Raw genomic sequence first — 17,616 nt, 5'->3', positions numbered from 1 at the left:
AGCCTACACAAGTCTTTCAGTCACATTTTTCGTGGATAACTGTCCCACACCTTTGCTTCAAAGCCACTATCCACTAGTTTCAACCCCACTGCAGAGCTACATATTCATTTCAGGGATGTAACAAAATGGGCAAAACAAAAACCTGAGGAAAAGAACAGTAATGGGGAAGGAAGGGAATTGCTGCTTCTCAAACTTGAGCCTTTGCAGAATTCACAGGACTTGAAAAGGACAGTTGGCAAGTCCCATCTAGATTTGTTCTGAATATTTGTGCAGCTTTGTCAATTTAATTCTGGCTAAAGCGCCTAACGAGACATATTTGACTAAATTCAAGGCACAAGAAACAATGTACTCTTACTTTTTTAATGGCTAACACATATATCCAATTTTAATTTTTTAACTATGTCTACCCAAATGCAAAAATAAAACTGAAATTTATGTTAAACTCTAAACCTTTACAAGCACTACAATTCAATGCAAGTAAGCACCACCTTCAGATAAAACTAATTCAAACCAGAGCAGCTCTGAGATCACTGTACTGCTACACTACTAGTTGTATTGGCTCAAGGAAGCAACCAGCTAAGCAGAATACAGAAAGACTGATTTATTTATTAACAGCAGCATTTGATAAAGTGCTTGAAGAATCATGATTTATTTTGGGATAGATCAGTTCTGGAAGATCCAGCATGTACTCAATTATATTTCCTTTACAACTTTTGCAGGGTGGAGCAAAGACTGCAGCCAAACCAAAACTGTAATGCTCAATCTTACCACCACTTGGAGTTTCCATAGAGATTTTGCTTCCATTTTAAGCACAATACTGCTCAACCAGAAACACTGTTCTCAGAGTGCCAGCAGGAGACATATACCTCCCACTCTACTATCAATAAGCCGATACAGACAGGAGTACATTTTTCTGACTTTACTTTAGTTCCAATCACTCCAGTCTCTCCCGTGCACTGATTTTACTCCCAAGTGCAGACTCCACAGGAACCTGAGATTTAGGGGTTTTTTCCCCTTACATTTCCTACATCCAGCATAACATTGGTCAATTGTGGAACAGCAGTAACAACCTGACCTACAGAGGCTGGAAGAGTTTTTGGATATCTGGTTTGGGGTGCACTACCAACTGATATTTAAAAAGGATAAAAAATCAAAAGCAAAAAAAAGCAAGTACAAGGATCAAGGAGGAAGACTGCAAGCTTGACCTCCAGAAAACAAAGCAGTATTTTGTGCAAAAATCCAAGATGAGACCAAGAAAAATACCAATGAAGAACAAGTTTCCTACTGTTCCATGCTCTCAATGTTTAAACATTGATAAGATTTCCAAAGATCCATTAGTCACCTACACTAGTGTTAGTTAAACCTCTTTATGAGCCTAGAGAAGATTCTACACTATCCTAAGCCACCAAATAACTGGCTTAATTTATTTTTCTTTCCCTCCCTTCCCTCATCTCTCAGCAAAAGCAAACGCTTCATGGTCCAGAAAATCTACAACAGTATTGTGTAACTTTAAATTTTCTAGCTGGACACTTCACTTGCATGCAATGAGAGATCATACTTAATACTAGAGTATACCAACATGGTTTGGCATATTAGGTGGGAAATGAAAGAAGAACTTATACAGCATAAAGACCTAAGTGCTACTACACACAGCAATACACAGGGAAGAATCAAACAGTAGGCAATCAAATACCTTTCAAAAACAGAAGTATAGTTTAAATAAACTTCTCACACTAACTTCTGTAGGAATGCCATATAATTATAACGTTATTCTAGTAGGAAAGATGAAGTAGTTGAGTTGTATTTTGGGTAGACTGAAAGCTACCATATGATCTAATTTCTAGTCACATCTGTACACTAGAAAGGAAAAGCTAAAAGAAGGTAGTTGTAAAATCACAGGTGAGAACAAATCCATGATAGGGGCTAGACAAAATGACTGACTTTTCCATAACATCATTACTAGGTTCCATTGTTAACGATGCTATTATGGGGCAGCAGACCTAAACACATGGGTGATGCATAACCTAAAGTGTAATTTTTTTTTAAGAGCCTTTTATTTATGCAATAAATGAAGGGTAAAACTTGTCAGTCAACCTTTTCTTCAAGGAAGCAGATCATTTTACTCAAACAGCAAAGATGCCATCTAAAACGTGCAATGAAACAATTTTATCTAGCAGACCACCTCAGTGTAGCACATTTGCATTCTTATTTTTCAAAGGAGACGAGAGTCAGAGTAGAACATGTTCTGGCCAGACTGCTACAACAATGCAAGCTACAAGCAGCCATTCTTCTGTAACACTGTGCACTGCTGTCTCATGGCTCACCCCAGATGAAGAAACAGTCTCTTCCAGACCCAAAGCAAAGCAATTACTGTACGCTCTCCAAAATGTTCATTGCTTCCACAAAATGTAACTTGCTTTGCTTGTATAAAGTGATTCACAACATACGTGAAATGAGGCTGGACTCTACAGTGTCTGCACAGGTCTGGTCACGCAATACGTCACTGTCAAATGCAGACCAACTTCTTACTCATCCCAAGGCCACATGGAGTCTTAAGATGGCCCTGAACACTGGAAAAGAAGGGTGAAAAGAGTCCTTAGCAATGTTGCCTTTTCAATGACTACATCATATCAGATGATCTTAAGCAAAAAATAAAATTTAAAAAAAAAAATCAATAATTACTAAACTATTTAGTCACCCAATTAAAAGGTAAGGTTATAAATACATCTTTATTACAGCTAAGTATATTTAAATATGAAGTCAGCTTCAGAAGTCCAGCTTGCAGCCCAATTATAAAACACTGCAGGAGTTCCAATAACCTCATTGCCAGCTCTAGTTTTAGAAACGTTACTGCTGAGTGGAGGATTTTTCTTCCATACTTCTTATTCCTGAAGTTGCTCATCCTTCTTTGCCAGAACAAATAGCTCTAAACCTTACCATTCAGAGAATAACAGATTAAAAAAAATAATCCTCTGCTACGTCACAGAAGAATCGCAGTATTCCTTATCTAAGCATCAGAATCCAAGCACTTCAAAACATGAATAATTTAAACTCAGATGATTTATTGAGAAGAAAAAAACGTAGGATCATCACTTCCTCTGTCTGTCCACACGTAGCCAGAATATCCGAAAGAAAACTGAAGCAACATCTCCAATTAAAACCACAATGCTTTTGGAGCTGTTAGAGGAAGTTCGGATTCTCTCTTGACAGCAGCATTTTCTTCCATCAAACTGGAGCAGAAGCATATTATCCAACATCCTTGACTGCAAAAATCAGGTTTGACTTTTTCCCTACAGGCAACTCATTAGACAAAGGCCTTTGTGGCTTCAGGAAAACTGTAAGCCAAACCTAATGGGATGAAGGTTTTTCTGTCAGACCAGAAAGTATATACCAGAGAACAGCTAACTGCTTTTATTTTTACTTCTTGCCAGTAAAAACAGAGAAACACTAGAGACCAAAATAAAGACTTGCAGAAAAAAATTCCAGAGTTCCACTGCATTTCCAAGCAGCTTAAGGAAAGAAGGGAAAAATGTAAAGCTTGGTTTATGCTTAGCTTATTTGGATCTTTGTGGCAAACACTAACAAAGCTATTAATACTCAAACCTAAGTAACAGCTGCCAAACATCTGCAAAAATGTATTTTTAAAAACCACAAGTGTTAAATTCTATATTCTACTCTTATTTATATAAATGCATTAGGATAGGGCATATACAAGACATCTCATATATATATAAAATCCTCCTGTTTTCTGGAATTTAACCCCTTATTCACATAGGAAAGGTATATACTCAACTTTGCAGACAAAAGCAATAACAGCTTCACACTGAAGTCCCTTCTCCCTTCAAATACATGAAAGAAATTTTGCATCAGCAATAAACAAGCTTTTTAGATCACTCAAGGAAAAACAAAACCCCACAATGAGATGACTGTACAGTTAGTTGTGCTATCCACCCCTAGACAGCTAAAATCAGTAACTGTGGTACAGGTACCGAGAGGGAAGGCTTTGTTATCCAGCCTCTTCATTGCAGGTATTAAGCATCTACGGATTAGGATAGTTCATTTTATTCTGAATTAACTTTCTTATTGATAGTATGAGATGCCACTTAAAATAATACCACTAACATATACAACTCTGCAAAATTAATTTAATCCTCGTGTTATAGATCTCACATCAGAAAACATAAACCATTCAGATGACAAAAAGTAAGTATTGAAATAAATCTTGAGAATTTTTTATTTTAATTAATCACTCTACCTAAGGTAAGTCCACTATTTGACTACCAGGGATGGCACTGGCTTTTGTAATTTGTTCGTAAAAACCTCCTCTGAATTTCCATAGGCAATTCAGTTTACCTCTACCTGCTCTGTCATTTGAAAATTTCTCTAGGATCTGAGGACTTCATATTTCACAGGACAAAGTTTTCCAATAGCTACTTTTACATTAACAAGGCAAAAGGGATACTCCATAAAAAACCCACAGCCACCAACGCTGTAATGGACACAAACCATGCCTAGAGCACAGACGCTTCTCTGAAACCACAGTGATTATAAATCATCCAAGACTTTACCAGATCCTTTTTAGCTTCCCCATCAGTAAGTAAATGGTTACTTTCCTTCAAAATTAAAGTTCAGTTCCTCTGATCATTTATGTCAGTAAGACTCAATCATTTCACTGTTTGTGGAATGCAAACATAGAAGTGCCATGAGCAAAGCAGTTTATTAAAAAATGTAAATGAACAGACTGAAGTTTTTCCATGGTGTTTGCCCAGCTCTAACATTTACCAGCATCACAGAAGTGAAACAGGAAACAGTATTAATTAATGCTTGAGGACTACTTTGATTTAAAATACCAAACAAGTATTCTGAACTAGAGAGAACTCTGAATGTCAAGGAATCCTGATTGTGACTGGCCAGTGAAATAAAAAGTTACATATTTGAAAATAAAATAATTGAAGAGTGGATACACCTGCTAAGATTGAAAAGTTGTTTTAAAGGTATTTTAGCACTTCTGCTCGCTCTCTCTCAAAGCCTTATTCATCACAAAAGTTGTGAGGGAAGTACAGCATATACTCCTAGCTCACTTAAATTCTAGGAGAGGAAACTCTGGCTGCTGCCACAGAGGAATACAGATTGGAATTTCTCATGCACATACCCACCAAAACAAGTCATTACTGACCATTTTACAGAATATGGGGTTGAATACTTTGGGTGTGAGAATATACTGAAAAAGAGACTGAGTATATACTTAAAAGAATGACTCACCACAGGCTTCATGACCCAACACAAAAGCATCTACTTTGACCTCAAGAGGCACAAAGGCAGCATGGAACTGGATATTTCAAATGCACTGATATGGGTACAGGGACAAAGGTTAGAGGAAATGAAGTGTGGGAAGAGTCAGTGATTCTCACACAAAACAGGCAACTAATTCTGTTTTCAGAAAAGACCCATCTTTAGAAAAAATATGACGTGCCAGCTTCCATACATTTTTGCTCTCATTTTCTTGCTGTTGCCTTGCACTATTCCAACATAAAACAAATGAGTTTGAGCAAACAAAAACCCGTCGTTTAGAAAAAATCACAATTTTTAGATAGCCTTAGTTCTGCAAAATAATAGGTATATAAACACTCTGATCTGCTATTTCTTTCCCTTTAGAAGATCAACAGAACTGATACTAGCAAATTCTTTCTAATAGCAAGAATAATGAAGATCTGGATTGGACTGTTTGTTTCTAATCTGTTCTTAAAACTCTCTGATAATAGATAAATACATATCAGAAATGAAAGTTTGGATGTATACTGCATGAAGTGCACCAAAATCCCTTTTCAGCCAAAGCTCTTCTAACACTCTTTAATTTGGGATTGTTTCGCACACATCATATCATTGGCATCACAGGATAAAAATTGTATAGACCTCAGAAACAGACTGATGGAAAAACAAATAAGGAAAACAAGCACAAAAGAACAGACATGAGGTTCAAGCAAGTATCAAGATATCAGTGGACACCAGTTACAGAACCTTGTCTGGATTCATAAAAATTAAAAAAAAAAAAAAACCACAAAACAAACACCACCCACAGAAATAGAAATGACAGCACAATCCTGCCAAAGCATCCTCTCTACTGGAGCAGCAGATAGCTCCCTTGACCAGTGCTAACAAAATTTTAAAGTTGTCTGAGGCCACAGATGAAATGTGTAAAGATAAATACTACAGGAAAAGACTACACCCAAAACATGAACAAAAAATTTTAGGGAAATAGAAAAAAGACTGTAACTATATGCTCTTAATAGGCACATACCAGGATTCCTCTCTCACCACCAAAAGGGAAAGCACACAGAAATTTTAAAATCATACAAGAACCCAGATACCTCCATGGCTCCATAAAAGAATTAACTTATATCCACAGCAGAATGTAGACAAGTTAGAATAAAGCTTTATCTATCCTCATCTTCATCCTCCAAAAGCAACAGGAAATCATGCTATTTAGCGTCATGAATGGAAAACAAGGGAAAGAAACAATGGCATAAACCTACTGGAGCAGTCTTACTGCTCTCCAGTTTTAAGCAATAAATCAGACATCCAGAGATGTGTGTGAGGTGTGGGAAGAGGCAGGTAGAGAGCACATTTCTGGAACATCTGTGGCATACATAATGAAAATACTTAATTTTGCAGTGAAGTAGGATAGAAAAGAAAGAAGCCACGCCTGCAGCATGCCTAAATATCCTAGGCTGAGTGCTCAAAACAAGAGGTAAACATTTGCAATATTTCATCTGATCCCCAAGCCACTTCCAGTGGCCTGAATAAATTGCTGCGAGGACATGGCTAACTTCTTCCTACTGTCTTACTGATGCTGCAATCTCTTCTTTGTGTCTATCCTGTCATATCATAGGCAAGAAGTCAAAAGAAGCCAGGGGAAAATAGTGACTAAGAGCAGAGCATCACTGCCTAGAGCTTGGAGCCAAATAGCAAACAAGAACCTGGGAAAAGTGTGGCTAAGACCTACAATAACCTGCTCTTCCAACTTCCCTCTTCCACAGCTTCTCCTCAGATGCTGGAAACAAGGAACTGCAGATGGGAAACATGCACAAGCTCAGCAAAATAGAGTTGATCTACGTACACAATAAATTTAGTCCTAAAAGATAATATAAATCTTCTCAAACAGGCTGAAGACTGAACAGACACAAGAATGGAGATCTCGCATGTAAAACACAAAATCTCAAGCGCTCATGTTTGAAAAGAGTCCTAATTCATGTTTAGTTATAAACGTTCTGAAAGATATTTCGCATTCAGGTTTGAGTATTTACCGTATTTAGCAAACACCGAAGATTTATACTGCTTTTACATTGCCTTTTGATGATTTCATTTCTATATATATTTGTTAAGTAAATATGGTTCCTCTGAGCTAAAGCATAAATATTATCCCAACACCCCTATATATGGGTAAAGAGGCATAGCTGGTTTAAAGAAGGTCATATACAAAATCTCTAAGAGCTAAGAATACAAGTAAACTTCCAAAACAGTCTTTAAAATGCTACCAATCTTAACCCTTTTATTTTGGGCATCTCAACTAACTGTTAGTCATGGCTTAGTTTCAGACATCTAGTCGTGGTTGAGAGAATCTGACTTGAATACGCATTATACAACTCTTATTGCAAAGAGAAATAGGAACTAAAGTCTGCATGATCCTTGACAAAAGGTCAGTAACACTCTGGTTTACACAACATTAAATAGTGGGAAAATGGAAAAATATTTGTATTTTCAGAAGGGCTACAACATAGATTTCACCTCAGTATAACCTCATAATCCAAAGTTCATTGCCTTGATCAGAAACAGACAAAGCAAACGGGTGGAAAACAAGAGTTTAGGCAATATTCTGTCTTTTTTGATTTGTGGAACCTAAACATTTTACAACAGAAATGCAGGCATAGTGCTGCAAATTCAGGAAACTTACTTTTCTTGGTTACCTTTTGCAGCCTGTTATAAGTGAGTACACAGATTACCTGAGGATCCATTACCACATTTAATCCTGAAAGTTAGCTCAAGGGCTTTTCAGTTAGACAACTGTCTTTTCAGTCACCAGCACTCCCTTTTCATTTAAAAAAGGCTCCTCTGAAAAAGCATTCATTTTTATTTTACTCTTCCCCACCTCTCCCAGAACAAATTCAAAAGAGCATGACATTGCTTTTTAAACATTACATTTTTAAAAGCAGAAAGTATTCAGCTTTTATGAAAACTTTAACAATCATATTTGAGCTTACAGACTTCCTGAGATAAAACATTTATTACAGTAATGGAAGCTTGGCGTTCCTGGACTGTAACAGTCTCCCAAAACAGCTAATTCCCACCCTGGAACTGTTTCCTGACCTCTAGAAAGGGTCATCTATGTTTAACTGCAGACAAAATATGCCCATGGCATTCCAAAGCTCCATGCTAAGCTCACTAAAAAGAATCCAGCAGGTTCAGTTCACATCTCAACTGAGCGTTGTTTTTCATGATAAAATATCCACTCCAGAAGAAACCCTTAAGTAACTCTTAAGTAAGTAAACCTTTAAGTAACCCTCACCTGGCTGCCATAAGTAGCACACACTGATTCTTCAGCAACAAGTACATAGTTCTCAAAACAGGCTAGTCACCTCTCCTATTGCTTCCTGACAAGGAACAGCAATAAGTAAACCTCTAAGAGCAGGTTGCAATGTGTAAATAGAGAGTCCTGAGAGACCAGAAACACTACTGCACCAGACACTACTTAGTATCTCCAATCCACAGCATAATATGCCTAGGTACTTGGAGTTTAAAATGTAAAAGACAAATAAAAGGAGAAGCCTATTATTTGAAACTATACCAAGTAATCAAGCTGATTAGGAAAGACTGTTTGAAATCTCAGCTTGTAAAAATTGTATTTTTTGTACAACTGGAGAATGTTTCATTTACAGCTAACAGTTCAATTAAGAAGCAGAAACATTCATCTACTTCACACTGAAATTTTCCTCTACTCAAGTATCCATGTGTTAATCACCATGAACTTGTTTGTATTCCTATTTAAAATGCCTTTCTCAGTAACATTTCCTAACATCACCTGATAATCACACATTTTATATGTAAATATCTTCTAAACATACAAAAAATCTGCAGATTCCAGCTGGCTTTGCTGACTAAGATCCACCCAGCAAAGCATTAATGAGCAAGGCATGTGTCTAGTCACCATGTTTTCTTTGTTGGCTGTTCCTGCCCAGTTGTGGAGGAACAAAAAGGAAACAATGTGAGAAAGTCCACATTTTCTGCTATATTGAATTAATCCCACTTCCATAAATCAAGAAATACATCTCTTGCATCATTCACATTTAATGATTCAAAGACTGCTTTAGACTAGAAGGAACTGCTGGAGGTCATCTGGTCCCAACACCTACTCAAAACCAAAATTAAGGTCATCTTTATGGCAGACATTACCATGGTAGACTGTCCGACTCAAAGCTTCTGGTCAACACAGAAGTAAACCAGCAAATGCCCTCACTGCTTTTTTTTTGTTAGGAAGGCTACCAACAGCTGAAGAGATAAGCACTGTTTATTCTCAGGACAGAGACAGTGATGAATAGAAGACAGGACATAGAAGCAGTTGAAAAAATTCCTTACAATGGCCACAGGAATAGAGGAGTATCAGAATAAAAAGACAATTCTTTCCTCTACCACCAGAACAGAGATGGAAAGTTTTCACTTTATTCACCTATTAACTAGAAAAATCCATCGAGAGCAACCTTAGCAAGGAACCCAGGATCTTCTCTCCAATTACTGAAGCTAGAACTGGACTTCCAATATTATACTGCCCCTACAAAGATTCTCTCACCCTTTGTATTAAGCTCAGACTTACTCTCAACTCTGAGTACAACAAGCAGTATTTACCCCAATTCAAACAAATTGTAAAAAACAATGGCAAGTTGTCATTTCAGAGAGGAGTTATGTGTGAGGCTCACGACACAGAACCCAACTTTCAGTGATTTCAAGTAGGTTTAATTTAGTAGCAGCTTTAAGCAGGTTTTTTCTCTTCTTCAAATGAAAAGCTTAGCTTGGGGCTGCTACGCTTGCCACTCCGCTAATTAGTCCACTTGTTCAATATATTCTGTCCTTCAAGTGGAGGACACAGCATAATGAACTGCATACACTTTCACAAAATAATAGGGACAGACAACTGAGGGACCAAGAAGATACTGTAACATCAAGCTCTTCATTGTTTATAAGCAAAAGATAAGTTCTCACTTCTAGACTACAGAGGACATACTATTATTTGCATGAAAATAGGGGTTTAAATCTGAAAAGAAATGAAGTCTCCACTATATGAAAAATTGAAGAGACATTCTGTGCCAAAGTTAGATTAAAGTTCACAAACTAACACTCATGCCACTAGTACCATGCAACCACCTTCACAGCAATATGCAAGCCCTACCTGAATAACCAAGTATTTCCTCCTTACTACAAGTACAGCAGTTCAGACTTAAGAGTGACTGCTGCCAGGAGTGAGGCTGGGAGCTGTTATGTTTGCAGGTGGGTCTATCTGTATGAGAGAAAGGTCACAAAAATCAGAGCAGAGACAAGCAAAAAACTTGCTAGAGAACTCACTGGTAGAAAGAACCCAGGGAATATTCAGGTCTCTTGATTCCTTCAAGAATGAGCTGCTTGACCATACTGTAACCTCAAAGTGGTCATTTAATTCTACAATGAAGGCTAGAGGCACACTAGCTTCAGCTAGTGATTGTAGAGGCAACATCACTTAGAGAGAGACAAATTCATTTTTACAATGAGAACTGGCATCTGATGCCTTAATTTCTCTCTATGGCTTTAAAAATTAGATCTTATCAACCTCTCTGCGTCCTCTCATCAATACAATTTCTTTCAACTCCATCACCTTCTTCTCACATGGCACCATCTCCTTACGGGTTTCAACAAGCCTCCCATAGTCTTTGAATTTCTCAAAGGCAGTTACAAATCATGGTTTGTCACTGCAGTATTTAACACAATAGACTTACAACCCCTCCTACACATTCAACATCCAAAAAGCAACTGATTTGTCAACTATTTCACTAATTTGTCGTTTCTTCTCTATTCCTTCAAATAAATTGCCATTTTAATTCCTCGTCAGCTTTTGCTGATGTACTGTCTAGCTTCTTTGGGGTGATTACTTTGCATTTCATTTATCTTTTAAGCACCAAGTTATTTAGCAGTAGAAAGCCACAGCAAATGCCAGGAAACTTGTTCTCTGATCTGCAAAAACTTCCAATTGTTCAAATTTCTGTCTTTTTAATTACAATGGTATACAAATACATCCTCAGTAGTGAGATGCTACCAAGCAAGTTCGGAACCAGAGACACTTATACAAGTCTCAAAAATGGAGGTATGACAGATACATTTCCTATTGTAAACTGACAACTCATTTGAGTAAAATTTATCTGCATATGACAAACTAGTGTACCTTTTTCATGATAACTTTCAGTTAATATATTACTGCAAGGCTGCATTATCACAACCCTGCCTCATCACTTGCCCAGAGTCTTCTATAGGTCAGTCACTGATCCATATTCACACAAGCTGGAAGGAAAAAACCCAACCATGCAATAGAGCTATAGACCAGTAAGTTCCTACATCTATACAGCACTATTTAAATCTCTCCATAAAAAGTCAATTATAAACACTTATCTGACAAACATTACTGACCTCAGACTTGAGAATAAAGAATTGTGCATCAATAAAGAAAAAACATTTTTCTAAACATAATTCCCACAAGTCTGTAATATAAAGACACAGAGATAAAAGCTGAAGTTAGATTTTTTTTAAAGTTTCTAGCCTTTACTATGCATTTGAAATTCCCCATCTTCCCACTCTTCTTCACTATAAAAATTTAAACCCTTTGTGTGTGCTTATTTGCATATCAATACTTACAATACTCTTCCACATAACAGCAATGCAAGAACAAACTTTAGGAACACCTTGGAAAGTTTCTTGTAATCTGTTATTTTCTGCATGCTTTGCAAACCCTTCTGATAAATGTCTTTTCTGTAATTCTCTTGAGAAATACTTTGTTGAAATGTATTGGGCATTGAGACAGAATGTATGTTTTTACAATTGGCAATAAAATTATGCAAGTAACTTGCCTAAAAAAAAAACCCAAACATTTAAAGCATTTTCCTATAAAGGAAATGCAAGTAACCCATCTATAACAGAACTCACATTTTTTCATACTTGTAATGAATTTTAAGTTTTTATAAGGTTAAGACGATATTAACAGAAAAGGTTTCTCAAGTAAGGAAAATATCTTTGATATTAAGATGATTTTCATATCACTACTCATTCAAAACAATTCACGTAAAGTTACACAGTCTAAATTTAACTTGCAGTTATTAATTCTATAGCTTTTTATATCCAAATGTAAACAGATGAACAATCAAATCAAATCTTACGTCAAGACAAAGACCACTTTGGTTAGTTTAATACAAATACTTGCAAGATTTTTGTACTTTCTTGAAAGTTTCCTGGGCTAGAACTAAAAAAGCTTATTTCCTGTCTGGAAAGCTACAGTACATACACAGGCTAAAGGGGATGATTGTGATCACCCAGACTGACCCATTTAGCATCAGTCACCTATCCTCTGTAAAAAAAAGAAACACAAAGAGGAATTCAAATCTACATAATGGTTACCCACCCTTGTTTTAAAGACTGACAGTAAGAGAAGCATCACTATATCAGTTGTCCCACGCGGTAGTTATGCACACAGTAAATTTGTACAACTTTCTACAGTAGCAGCCACTTAGATTTTGTTATGCTTTTGCAGGTTGGACCCTATAAGCTAAGAACCTATATCAATAAATTCTGATTAAGTTGCTATTTGATAAATGTATCCTTTCAAGAAGTTAAACAAATGTAGGACCTGCATTCATTTTTAGGACTGAAAATATGCCTCGTTTTCAGGCTCGGATCTTTTTCCACTATGCTAGCAACCCATTCTGAATTCCAAAGGTAGCTGTAGTAGTGCCAGCTGCAGAAGACATGTATTACTACCTTGCCTGTTAGACTCATCTGTTCTTATACCGAAGACTTAGTTGCTCAGAGCTTCACTAAATGCTAATGTTCAGCTGAATTATCCAGTCATCTCCAATACCTCTTTCCACTGCTTCCAAGGAGGCCTTCCCCTGCCTATACCTGTCCTGAGGTATACTAGTTTAAATGTGATCAAATATAAAGTCTGGTTTGCTGGAGTACAGTCTTTAAAAACAAAAAGCTAAACCAGGTTAGTAAACCACAACTATTGAAAAAGCAGTTGTCACATTACCTCTCCCCAAGTAACCAAGAAGTTTTAAATTTATGCCATTTTGTTCAAAGACATCAAATTTCAGAAAGCAGGATGAATCAGGCACTATTTGTGACTTTAAATTGACATTTAAAAAGCCAGGGATCACAAACTAATATGATTCAGAAGCTTTTTTCTGCCTTTCTTTTTCCTATACTCGGAGCTTAAAACAAAAATATGATTTGTGCTTCCACGTTTCAACTAAGTCTTTGGTGTTAGTGAACAGTTTACAGAATCCTAATAATGTCACACAACGATTTATACACTACTGTCAACTGATGAAGCAGAATGGGAAACTGGCAAAATACTGGTGGCATAAGTTGAGCATTAGATGAACACAATTTTCAGGCCTCTTTCTCAAGATTTGCATATTTTGATACAACCTAGATTTAAGGATAGGTTACAGAGTAATAGCTCACTGCTGCAGAGGGAGGAAGGTCTTTCTCCCTCCTTTCTCACCTGGTTATGGCAGTCTCCACGACTTACTGGACTTCTCATAGAGCTACTCTAACTCCCTAACTCTTCCCCTTTGGGAGAATGGCAGGGAAGAGAGGAAGCTGGGTATCATCTACCAGCTGAGGTACATAGCCAAAAGGACTCTGTGGGCTCAAATAAATACCAGAGCTTATTAAAAAAATAATGTGTTTGGAACCTCCCACTTCCATGCGTGGTAAATGGTCATATTAGGCTACATGAGCCACCCCCAATCACCAAAGATAACTTGTTGGGACTCATTCTGCTAGCAGCCTGTTGTAGAGTTTTCAGGACATCAGGAGAAGCATTCAGAAAGGTCGTCTGCCTGCATGAAGATACGCCAAGTGCTAGCAGGTGCAGACAATAGCTCTCCACTGCCTAAGGCTGCAGTTTTATGGCAGCCTAAGCCTATCTAACTACTCATATCCCACCATCTTCAGCCTGGCACCTCTGTTCACTGGACAAGTCATGAGTTTCAGCATGTAAAGAAACAGAATAGCTTTTAGTTCATTTATCAAATTAGTTTATGCCAGATTAAAGGGTGAAATGGCTCAGCAAAGGATCCAACAAGCATTGCAGCTGGCAGAAGAAAAAGGGATGCAAGTAGCACAGCCAAGAGTTAGCGACTCACATTTCTATAACCCTATAGCCTGAGATTCAGCGCTTTCACTAAAATTCTAGTGGTGTCAGAAATGAAGAACGTTTAAAACTATTCCAGTAACTGAGGGCCCCAAAATAGTCATAAGTGGGAGGAAATATGATTACCAGAAAAAATTAGGATTATCTTATAAGCTGACTTGACATTCTCAGGTTTTTTTTTTTTCTTTCCAATCTAAAGCTCAACATTTATTCTCCTGACGAAAGCTAAGATTCTTTCCCATGACTCTGGAAACAGAACTTGAATTCCACAAATTCTGATTCATTTGTTCTAACAAGGGATACTTATTGCACTGGCTCTTCATATTGTACATCAACTGCAGCAAATATACTTTCTTATCTTAATTAAAGTCAGCAGAAGAGTAGTTGAAGTCTATTCTGTCATGCTTGCCACATATTGAAACAGTGAGGATTTAGTCAAATATTGGTTATCTCGATTTAATTTCATCAGTAGCATGAGTCATGTGCAACTAAAGCATACTGCAGTAAATGCACCCCGAGCCAGAAATCTGCTCCAAAAGAAGACGTTAGCATGGTTACCTATGATAGTACCTGACTAGATGTCAGGAGTGAAAAAAACCACTATGCCATGTTTTTTACATAACTACACTGCTAACCAGGCACACATGAAGAACATCTTTTTCCTGCGGTTATTATTTGATTTTGCATTGGCAAAGTTTAAACTCCAACAGAAACAATGAATCTTCTAACGCTACACTGCCTCCACTAAGTTTTCCAAATTTCTCCCAGTTTATCACTGCTTTGGTACTCTGTTTTGAATCACAAACCTCCAGCTCCTGTTTTAGAGTCCTCCTTTGTTGAGACAATCACAAACATTCAGATCCAAGCAGCAAGAATTAATGTAAAACCTGCTCATTAAGAAATACATCCTGGAGGAAAAATAAGAGCATTCTAATATGCCTATATAGTTAGGACTTTTGGAGACTCTGAAGATTTGCTCATCTGCTCTAGAAATCCTATAGAATTTGTGATTAATAAGGTATTCCAACAAGACGCTTGTGTAGTTGAAGATATGGTAGCTTTAAATGGAATATCTTTCTACAGGAAGTCTTAAATTTTGTATCCTTTAGGTATCCAAAGATGTCTTTGTAAATACACTGGATAAGTGAAAGTGCAAGCAACGAAGTTTATGCTTACTCTTAGAGTAAGCTGTGGAGAAGTGGGACATGAGAGAAGCACTGTACCAAGGGAAAAGGTTTAGAAGGCCAGTAAAAAAAAAAAACTTAAAACTAAAATTACAACAAGCTTTGTTCTCTCACCTTTGTGTGCCATTTATCCTGTTCTGGGAACATTCCCCACGCCCCCCCCAGTCTTCTTGGCGGAAATGTGATGTTACAGAACTCCAGATTTAAAAGTGTGAAAGAAGATTCACGGTTTACCGTTTTCAGTACTTTGCTTGGTGTTGATCTGTTTTCTCTGTTGTATAGTCTCATAGTATTACCAGAACTTCTTTTGCCACAGCTGTCCACTGCTTTTCCAACTATGGAGACTGACACTTTCTCTTTCCATATATTGTCAGGCACAGCATATTTTGAACACTAGTATGGGACAATAACTCCATAACATCAGAAATTCAACCTTTGATCAACATATAATTATGGCCTCAGATTCATAAGCCTGCGATTACTACTTAGTCTATTCTTACAGAAATGACAAAGACAGTCCATTCTTCCAAAAAAAGTTCATTTGCATTACTGATGTTTTGTCAATTACTAGTTTTCAGCAAACAATACTCCAAAGTTAGAAAACACACCATCTTATATCCAAGGCTTTGAAACAGCAGCCAAGGGAATTCCAAGAGAAACAAATTGTTTCTTTCTTAAGTAACAAACACAAAAATTCACAAAAAAACACTAATTCATCTCATACCACTTACCTGAAATAAAAGGAATTACAGAACAGACACAGTTAAGTCAGACCTGGTTTGACCGCCATTTGGTTAAGATTGTCTGAGAACGCATCCAACTAAAGCAGGCAACGGTACTGCAGGCTTATGTACATATTTAGCTCCCACCATAATAGTAAAAAATATTCCTTGGTCATCCATTCAGCTTGTTTTTAAAAAAATCCCCAGATCTCTCTCATTCCCTGCACTTGCTGGGACATCTATCACATCCAGGGGACAAACAGTTGTACCATCTGAGTAGCTAGTTTACCAGGGCAGTTTAACTTAACATCACAGCTAGCGGCACCTAAGGGGATTGTCCTATTCCTCCCACAGACTGCATGTCTGTTTCTCTTGAGCCAGAAGTGGTGCACAAAAACGCAGCAAGCTGGTTCGGGGGCTAAAGTGGAAGCAAAGCAATGCCCCCTCCCGCCAGTAACATCCCCTGAACTGCTGCATAATCAGGTAAGCATCAGGATAAAGAAAAGGAACAGAACTGGCCATTCAGCAACTGTTTATTGTAGCAGTATGGATCCAGAGCAGTTATGGTTGAGTACCCCCCCGATTTCTTACATCATATAGTTTTATGTTACAGTTAAACCATGGGCCTTACTGCTTCCCCATCTTATTACTCCCAGTCTTCTTCACAACCAGCCACGCTCACCTACCCCACGCATACACTGGTGTTCATGCAAACTGTTTGGTTTTCAATTTGTCCAAGTCCTTGAACTAATTTACCAGGTAGATAAAAAAAGTTTTGATCTCATAAGCTCTTCGAAACAATTTGCCAAAAACATGCGTGAGCACTAGCATCAGAGGGCAACAGCAGCAAAGATTCACTGGCTCAAGCTCCTTCAGAATTACACCTCCAAGCAGAAAGCACAAATCGTATATACCACCACTTACTTAAAGTCCTAGCAAGTTCTATACATGACAAATATTTTGAAGGACAATTAAGAACACTTTGTTGAGAGTTTCTTTTGGCTGCAAACAATCCCTCAGACACCACAGTATAATTAAAGCTATGAATTTATCTTTTCGTATTTGAACACAAAAATAAAACAAAAGTAGACGCCCCCCTGTTAATTCACTCAATTGCCAAGAAATCCTCTGTGTTCTGCACTGGTTAGTGGAAGAAAAAAAATGTAAAAAGCATTCAGAAATAAATTTCGTCAGTCCTAAGTTTCTTGAATTCAATTAATAGCTGACACTTTCACTATCCTCATTCTCTTGTTTACATACTTCA

General features: G+C 37.4%; 1 protein-coding gene across 10 annotated transcripts in view; it reads right to left on the bottom strand.

The window, feature by feature from the left end:
- The window catches only part of HMG20A (high mobility group 20A), a 46,164-nt gene that overhangs the window by 23,669 nt on the left and 4,879 nt on the right, over positions 1-17,616 (bottom strand). Inside the window, exon 4 of one of the 10 annotated variants that reach the window (XM_075160457.1) lies at positions 2,448-2,570. The exons of 8 other annotated variants lie outside the window; for them this stretch is intronic. The gene's annotated coding sequence lies outside the window, so the exon portion shown is untranslated. Of the gene's footprint in view, positions 1-2,447; positions 2,571-17,616 lie in introns of those variants that run through there. One more of the 10 variants, XM_075160463.1, reaches the window with a different exon arrangement.

Source organism: Calonectris borealis, chromosome 11 (assembly GCF_964195595.1).
Source record: "Calonectris borealis chromosome 11, bCalBor7.hap1.2, whole genome shotgun sequence".
NCBI classification, from domain to species: domain Eukaryota; kingdom Metazoa; phylum Chordata; class Aves; order Procellariiformes; family Procellariidae; genus Calonectris; species Calonectris borealis.
Note: the sequence above shows the minus strand (reverse complement) of the source record. Positions and strands in the feature narration are given on the sequence as shown.